We start from the raw sequence: 8653 nt of genomic DNA, 5'->3' as shown, positions 1-8653 counted from the left end.
TGTTCATGCAACATCGCTCGAGCTGCTCCCACAATCAATCTGTTTTTCCTTTCGGCCACCCCATTCTGTGGTGGGTTATGGGGTGTCGACAACTCCCGTTTAATTCCTTCTGTAGTGCAGAAGTCTTTAAACTAATGGGAGACATACTCTCCACCATTGTCGCTACTCAAGGCTTTTATTTTCTTTCCAGATTCTTTCTCTGCCAAGGCTATAAACTCACAAAACCTCAAGAAGGTCTAATCCTTCTTTTACATAATGTAGATCCAACATCTACGAGAAAAATCATCAATAAAAATAACATAGTACCTTTGTTTAGTGGTGGAGGTTGTAGAGAATGGTCCACAAACATTTGAGTGAACTCACTCCAGGATTGCTCCAGCTCTACTGTCTCGATCCGGAAAGGAAGATTTCACATACTTACCCAAGGTGCAACCTTTGCATGTATCTGTCTACTCCAGTTTTCCCTTGGGTAATCTGGTAGAAATCTATTGCATGATCTTCAGGGCTCCATGGTGCAAGTGGCCCAAGCTTTGGAACTCAAAGCAGCACAGTCATCTACCTCCAGCTTGTAGAGATTCTTAACTTGAATCCCTATTCGCTTTGTCTGTCTAGTGCCAATATGCCTCAGGAATACCTTTCCTTTGCTAAAGACTACATCATAGCATTTATCTTCTAGCATAGCAATAGACACAAGATTCTTCTTCAGACCTGGTACATACTTAACATCAGTCAGGGTGAGAGGAGCTCCATGCTCCCTCTGAAACACAACCATACCTTCACCTGAAACATGATACTTTCCATCATCGCCCATCTCGATCTGCATATGGAGATCCTTCTCCTCCAAGGTACTGAAAAGATTCTTGTCACCTGACATGTGGAAGGAAGCTCCACTATCCAGGTACCAAACACATCCCACCATAGATGAAACCATGCATGCGATAAGAGAGAAATCCAGCTCAAACTATGAGGCCAGTGCCTCACCATCAGATCCCTTAAAGGAACCCTTCTTGGATTTCTTGTGTGGACAATTTGTAGCATAATGGCCCACTTCATGACAATGAAAGCATCACACTTTCAATTTGTCTAACTTCTTCCCACCATTGGAAGAACTGGATTTGGAATGGGACATCTTCCCTTTCCCCTTCCTCGCCTTACTCGCTAAGGCTAGATTTTCCTCATCATCTTGCTTAGATGAGGATCCATCTCTAGTGCTTCTTCTTATCTCCTCCTGCATCAGATCTGACCAAAGTCGTTCCCAATCTGGTAGTTTTTCTCTTCCATTAACCGAGTCTTGGTAGCTATGCTAGCTCTTAGGAAGATGGAGGAGTAGAAGACTCACCATGTCATCATCGGCTGTCGTGATCCCTATGCTTCCAAACTCATCCCTGCAGGTGGTGAGCTTGTTCAGATACGTAGAGATCATGTCGCCCTTTTCACACTTGATTTTTTGAAGCTTATCGTTCAGCGCCAACTTCCTCTGATCGATGCTATTTTGATATAGATCTTTCAATGTTTTACATATCGAAAATGGTGTCTCCTTCCCATGGAGACTCGAGACTATGTGGTCTCGAACTCCCTCCAGAAGGATTCTCCTTGCTCTAGCCACACATTTCTTCCATTCTGCCAATTCAGTAGCATCAGTCAGCTTGGGGACTTCTTGATCAATGAAGTCCTTTAGACCGTTATCCTCTAATACTGCTTCCATGTGATCCTTCCTGGCTATATAATTCGAACTGCCATCAAGAGCATATTCGAGTCTTAAACCGTTGAATGCCATTGGTGAAAATGAGATGTGATAAGAAATCGATTTCTATATTTAAGAATCATGAACTTCGAACTTCTCCCTTCTTATATACTGTTCTCTCCTTTTCCACCTTTGCTCTGATACCATGTAGAATTTCCCACTGTAGATCAATAGATTATGCAATATACTAAAGAAAAATACAAGATCTACTTCTACAACAAACTTTGCGGAAGCTTAATCGAATATGAGGAAGATCAATAGAACACATATAACTGATAAAGAGAAAGCAATCACACATGAACACAGAAGAATAATCCTAGGGAAAGCCTCAGCCTAAAACCCCAATCTCTGTAATATCATACAAGCAGAAATATGTTCAGATTACAAAAAGAATTAGCTCTCAAGCTATCCTTCTCTCTCCGTAATAGAACAATACAATTCACAGACTGAATAGACACAACATATGTCCTCCTCAAGCCCTCCAAGCCTCCAATTTCCTTCCGCAGTTTTCCTTGGGGTCCAGTGATGCCACGTGTGAATTGGCCTCATTCACACTCACTAAACTGAAGAAGTAACTGCACAATCTTGAAGGAATGAATTCCTTCTGCGTGCAAGAGATATCCTCTAAGGAATATTCCTGCAACTGATAGTACACTGTCCCATCACCTGATCTCAACTGGGTCTCTGATTGAACTGACATGCATGAGTTATTTACAAGAGAATATTCAGTTATCTGAAGTGCAGCAGTTACATGCATGTATGCATTAACTAACTGAACTCACAATTAGTTCAACAAACTATTTGAACTAATCTAACTAGACTTGACTCAGTTAACTAAGCCAACTAATTACAACTCATCCTTATCTCTTTAACTGATGGATAAATTCCTCAATCAATGGAGAAACTGTTGCATGTCCTCACATAGACTTCATGTTTGATTTTCCACAACTAATTAACTCATGGTGAATTAATTAATTATTTTACAAGCAACTGCTAAGATCAAATTCGAATTTTACTTCTCTATTTTAGTTTAGGGACTGACTAAAATAGGAAGGTATCCCGAAATGCTATTAATAGCAGTACTAAATTTAGCACTTCTATATTTAGCATTTCTTGTTGCTATTTTCAACACTTGAGCTTATACATGTCAAATTGGTGAATTATTGATTGCACATGAGTTTATTTGATATAGTAGGGCCTATATGGATGCAAATCTGATTGAAGAAGTCTACACTAAAGACCTTAATTGATTTGGTTGCATATGTTTTTGAAGAAATCCTTGAAATCCTGTCATATATCTCCTTCTCCTTATTTTCTTTTTATGTCTTTAAATTCAAACGTACAATAGAGCATCAACAATGTTTGGCTATTTTTTTATCATTGTAAATTATAACCAACCTCATAGCCTAACATGAGACTCTTTGGCCTTGTTAAGTCAACTTCATGACTTCACCAAACATGTACATATTTTGTTGTTCAAATTTAACTACCATGAATTTTATATTTCTTATGTTCATGAATGCACAATATGATGTGGTTTGCAACTTATTTTTATATAATTTTGAAAGTAAGCCTACTATTAGGTATTTTAAGTTTTTAGTTCGGTTTACTACTAGTTAGAATAATTTTGAAACAACATTTAAAATTAAATTTGGTGATAAATGAATTATCTTAACAATCTAAGTATTAGAGTCATCTAAAATGAAAATGGAAAACAAGTAGGGTTTGAATCAATGTAAATTGCATAAGTACAATTCAAAATCACAATTTTATCACTTTTCATTGTCATATTCATGAAACTACTTGGATGAAACATTTGAGATTCAAAAGGTGAAAAAGGAGATAGTGAACATAAAAGTAAATATTGGCCTTGAAGACAATAATAATTCATTTATAATGAACTTAGGGAGGATAATATGGGGGTGCTTAGGAAAGTACTTGTTATTGCAAAATCTAGCGAGCCTAGTGAAAAGACTCATTAGAAAACTTATCTCTTATAACAATAAATAGATTAGCCACCATTGTCACCTCAGTGATGTCTCTCTTGCTATTTTGTGATTGGATGTTATTCTCACAGGGGAGGCTTCCTTGGTAAAGCTTAGAGGTTAGATGACTAAGGCATCAAGCTAAATGGCTCTCGAAGGATCTTGTAGATAAATCATCTAGAAAATTCTTCAATAAATGAGGGCTCAAGGGTGATGGGAGTCTAATGGCTATGGGAGAAGGTAATGACCAAGCCTTGGATAATAAGATGAGATTTACAAATGTTCAAGCACACTTTCCACCAAACCCATAAACTAGTTTTTTCATGTAATATATCATGACAAGTTGTGTCTTCTTGTGCAATGCCACTAAGAAATCAGAGCATAAAAATTCAATGTAAAATGATATAGGGATGCCCTTGTATAGATTTTTCCACATGTGTGAGGGGTTTCCTGCATTATATGCACTTTTGTGAGAAATCCTATGAGGTCCCTTAAGATGGTGCAACAAGTGATGCACAATCGCATTTCCATGGGCCAAAGTGCAATAATGGGTTTAAGAGAGGTTTTCACCTAGGGATCTTTATTTTTCTTCTTTTTGTTTACTCTTGGGTTGCCATAGAGAGGTTTTCAACCCATGAGTTCCTAAGATGCCTCATAAAGGTTGTCATCCAAGACTTTTATTTTATCTCTATCTATATCTATATCTATATCTATATCTATATCTATATATATATATATATATTATATATATATATATATATATATATGTGTGTGTGTGTGTGTGTGTGTGTGTGTGTGTGTACATACATATATATATATATATATATATATATATATATATATATATATATATCTATATATATATATATATATATATATATATATTTATATATATAATTTATTTCTTTGTTTATTTAATTTTATTTTTATTTAATTTTTATTTTTTCTTATTTTTTATTTTATTTTTTTTTATTTTTATTTTTTTTTATTTTGTGAACTAGAAGCTATGACACTTCCAATCACATTAACCTCTCTGCTAATGGTGCTGATAAATTCTTCCTTAGACATATGTTTTATGTATACCTTCAACCTGTAGCCATTGGAAAGCAAGGGAATCCCTTCTTCGTCAATGATCCTGATTTGAACAGCTCCATTGTCATGAAATTTCTCTATGCTCCATTGTCATGAAATTTCTCTATTAGGTATGGGCCTAACCATCTTGCCATAAATTTTCTTTTGAAATCCTTGAACCTAGAGTCATATAGTAAGGCCCAATCCCCTTCTTGAAAAAAATTGTCCTTGATATGCCTATCATGCCAGACCTTCCTTTGCAATTGTATAACTTCAATGTGTAGAAGGGCCTGCATTTTAAACTCATCCAAGCCATTTAACTAGAGAAGCCTCTCCTACCATGCTTTGATGACATCAAAGTCCAATTGGACTGCCATTCTCAAAGTATTATATTCAAACTCAATAGAGATCAAATCTTTCTTTCCATGAACCAGATCATATGCAGTAAAACTAGTAGTTGTTTTCCAAGATGTGTTATAGGCCCAAGTGGCCTCCACTAATCTTTCTGCCCAATCCCTCCCGCTACTACTCACAACCTTGGTGAGGATGCCCTCTAACGCCCTATTTGTAACCTCTACTTTTCAATTTTCCTGAGGGTGATAGGAAGTAGATTTTTTGTGTTTGATATGATGCTACCTTAATAGATTCTCGATAAAATGTGATGTGAATTGAGCTCCCTGATCCATAACTATCTCTTTGGGGTACCCAAATTTGTATAACACATTCTCTCTTTGGGGTACCCAAATTTGATTGAAATGATCACAGATGCCCTGAGTAAACTTGAAAATTTTGAAAATGCGAAAGATAAATGTGCGGACTCTTCGGATCTTTAAGTGAGTTGGAAAAATTAGGGATAAGAGTAAATGTGCGTACTCTTCAAGTCTTTAAGTGAGTTGGATAAGGCAATTAATATTTAAGGCAGAGGAATTGCCTAGATTCCATTCTTGTTTGGAAAATATTTCGGTTTTGGTTGGCATTTTTTCGAGGTGTTCCGTTTCTGATTTGACTGTTAGAATCTGTGAGAATCAAAATCTTTCGGATTCGATTGGTCACATCCTTCGTCGAGCTAGGTGACCCTACTCTGTCATTAATGCAATGAAGATGGTGGGTGGGTGACTTGAATTCCAAACCAGACACAAACCCAGGCCACGCTAGAACTCCTCACCCTCCCACCGCACCAAAGCTCGTCGACCTCCCTACCTCCCTGCTTCTCCAAAACTCGTCAACCTCCTTGTGCAGGGCTTGAACTATAAATATCCAACAGAATTGACCGTGTCATTGTCTTTCAAATTTAATCGTTTGAATTCAGAGTCTCTATATCTAGACGTGCCCAACCACTAGGAGGGCATAGAAGAAATGTTTTTAAAATCATCGTAGGTACCTGCAAAAGAAAAATGTAAGAGGAGAGACGGCCCACACAAATATTACTAGAAGACCCACCATGGCTCCTTCACTGTTTCAATATCTTCTAGGTAAGTAAGGATCTATTGCATCTGTTCGTTTTTTGAAAACATTTTTTGTTCAATCTCACCATTGCATTATTTGTTCAAAATGCTCAAATATGTTTATGGGTGAAATCACAGGTCAGTGTATGTATTGCAGTGTGAAAATCCTCTGCATCAGTAGTTTTTCCTTTGCATTAAATGATCTAGGTTTCTTTTCATTGGTTTCAGGTTTCAATTTTGATGGGTTTTATGTGGTTTTCTAATTTTAAGTATTTTTGTCTCTGAAATCAGGTATTGCCTCAAAAAGGTTCATCGAATTTGTTGAACTTTCCTCGTACGTTGACGATCTGAGTCTTAATGTATTCTATGGAGTTTGTGATCTTATTAGTCTTCGAGCTACAGTCTATGCCCTTTTGGGCTTTTGAGATTTCATTTAGGTTTCCTATTGAAATTCTTCATATATATGATTGAAGGAGGAGAGAGCAATACAATTTATATATCCAAGGACTGGTTTTTAGGAGGTTGACATTGTTGGGTTATGGTCAAATTCCTAATAGGTGTTTGTGAAGAAAAAACAACCTTTGCAATGGCTGACACCATGGATATCGATGATGATTCTTTGAGGGAGATTATGGATGTGTTTCCATCATGCAGTAGTGCAACACATGCTCTCATTTGTTAAGAATGTCAGAGATGTGGCCATGTGTTGTTGTGTTAGTAAAAAATGGAGAGAGGAAATGAGAAACATTCAGAGCCTTTATTTTTCAAGAAATGTTTGTGATGAGGGATTGACTGAGTCAGATGTTGTTGTAAGCCGCATGGTATTTTCAACGTCTGCATTGGAAGGGCTAATTGTTTATTGCCATTTTTCTGGGAATAGCTTACGAGCTTGGTTGTCACACACATGCAATTCATTGAAGCACTTGGAACTTCGACTCAATAATCTTGTAGTAAAAGGTCCTGTACCTAATTTTCCCACTAAGCTTGATTACATTTGTTCCTTGCCTCATCTTGAAAGCCTCAAGTTATGGGTGTTCATCTATCACAAGCACCAAATTGGAGCCCTTTCATGATCCTTCATACATTGGAAGTTGTTGGTATTCATACACGTGATTTTTCATTATCCAACATCATTCATGTGTGTCTGATGCTAATGTGTTTGACTTTGCTAGGCTATGATGGTGTCAAAGTGGTGATCATTGATTTGCAACTTCTAGAGTAGTGCAGATTGGATTTTTATGGTATAGGTGATTGCTCTGTCAACATAATTGCTCCCAAACTTCAATCCTTTGATGTACAAGGAGCTGCCTTGATTCGTATAAAGGGAATTCACTCCCTAAGGTGGCTTTCAATAGAAAACAATGCTGGTTTACAAATTATGTTTTAAGATGCTCTTACATATTTGCTTTTGGCTCTTCTGTTTCATTTCATTTTCTTTTAAATGCATACTTTTATTCTAATTTCTGTCTTATTTTGTTTTGGTAATATTTCAAATTGTTTTATTTCCTAGGAAAGTAAATAAGGTTGAATTTTAGAGCATCTATCCATTTAGGGATTGCAGTGGTATTGGGATGCCATAAACACAGTTTTGCAATTTGGAACTGATGTGAAGCATTTGGTAATGAAAATTGAGTTTAGCGGAGATGCAGAAAGACTGCAACCCTTTCCTAAGATGGACTCTGTTGATTTTTTCAATAGCCATCCAAGATTAATCAATTTTGAAGTACATCGTGCCATATTTGTTGCACTTTCACAAAGAAACAACTTGGCACAAGAAAGCTTGTTCATCTCTAAATTATAAAATATTGTTTGGGATGTTGGTTGCTATCTTTGCATTTTATTTTTTGGTTAGTGTTTTTGTTGGAAAAATGGAAATCTCAATGAAAGATTTGTATTATTTTTTTCTTTTAAAGTTGTATTTTTTATCTTGTAGTTGGACTCCTTGTTCACCATACCTTGCCTGGAAAAGATTTTGATTATAGTGAGGTCACCTTTGAATGATGAACAAAAAATGATGACATTAATGTCCTTAGTCAAATACAACCAAAAATTAAAAGAATTGATTATATGAATTTCCCAAATGAAGAACTGCTAAGAAACTACAGACAAATTCTTTGAGAAGATTATGAGGTTCAAGCTTAGGAATCAGGTTGTCACAATTGAGTAAATCAATTCAGGGTTTCGATGCTTGATGCTTTGCTGGCTTACCTCTTATGGGTGGTTCTGGAAGCAACACAATCCTATGGTTTAAAGAGTTATGATATTTGTACTTGGGGCATCAAAGATTAAGGTGCCTACCTTATTTTTGGGAAATACAGCTGATGTTCTCTATAATTATGTAAATCTCAAATTGGAAATTCTTTAAGAATCTGACTTGAGTTGCATCTTATTTACTTTTATTTTTTAAG

General features: G+C 36.3%; 1 pseudogene; it reads left to right on the top strand.

Annotated features, from left to right (window-relative positions):
* The first annotated feature begins 6831 nt into the window (after positions 1 to 6831).
* Positions 6832 to 8412, top strand: LOC149200832 (F-box protein At1g10780-like; annotated as a pseudogene).
* The last annotated feature ends 241 nt before the right edge of the window (positions 8413 to 8653 follow it).

This window comes from Pinus tabuliformis, chromosome 2_1 (genome assembly GCF_031772625.1).
Source record: "Pinus tabuliformis cultivar Carrire ecotype Pingquan chromosome 2_1, CPIR1, whole genome shotgun sequence".
NCBI lineage: Eukaryota > Viridiplantae > Streptophyta > Pinopsida > Pinales > Pinaceae > Pinus > Pinus tabuliformis.
The sequence above is the reverse complement of the archived record's forward strand: the minus strand, read 5'-3'. Positions and strand labels throughout refer to the sequence as shown.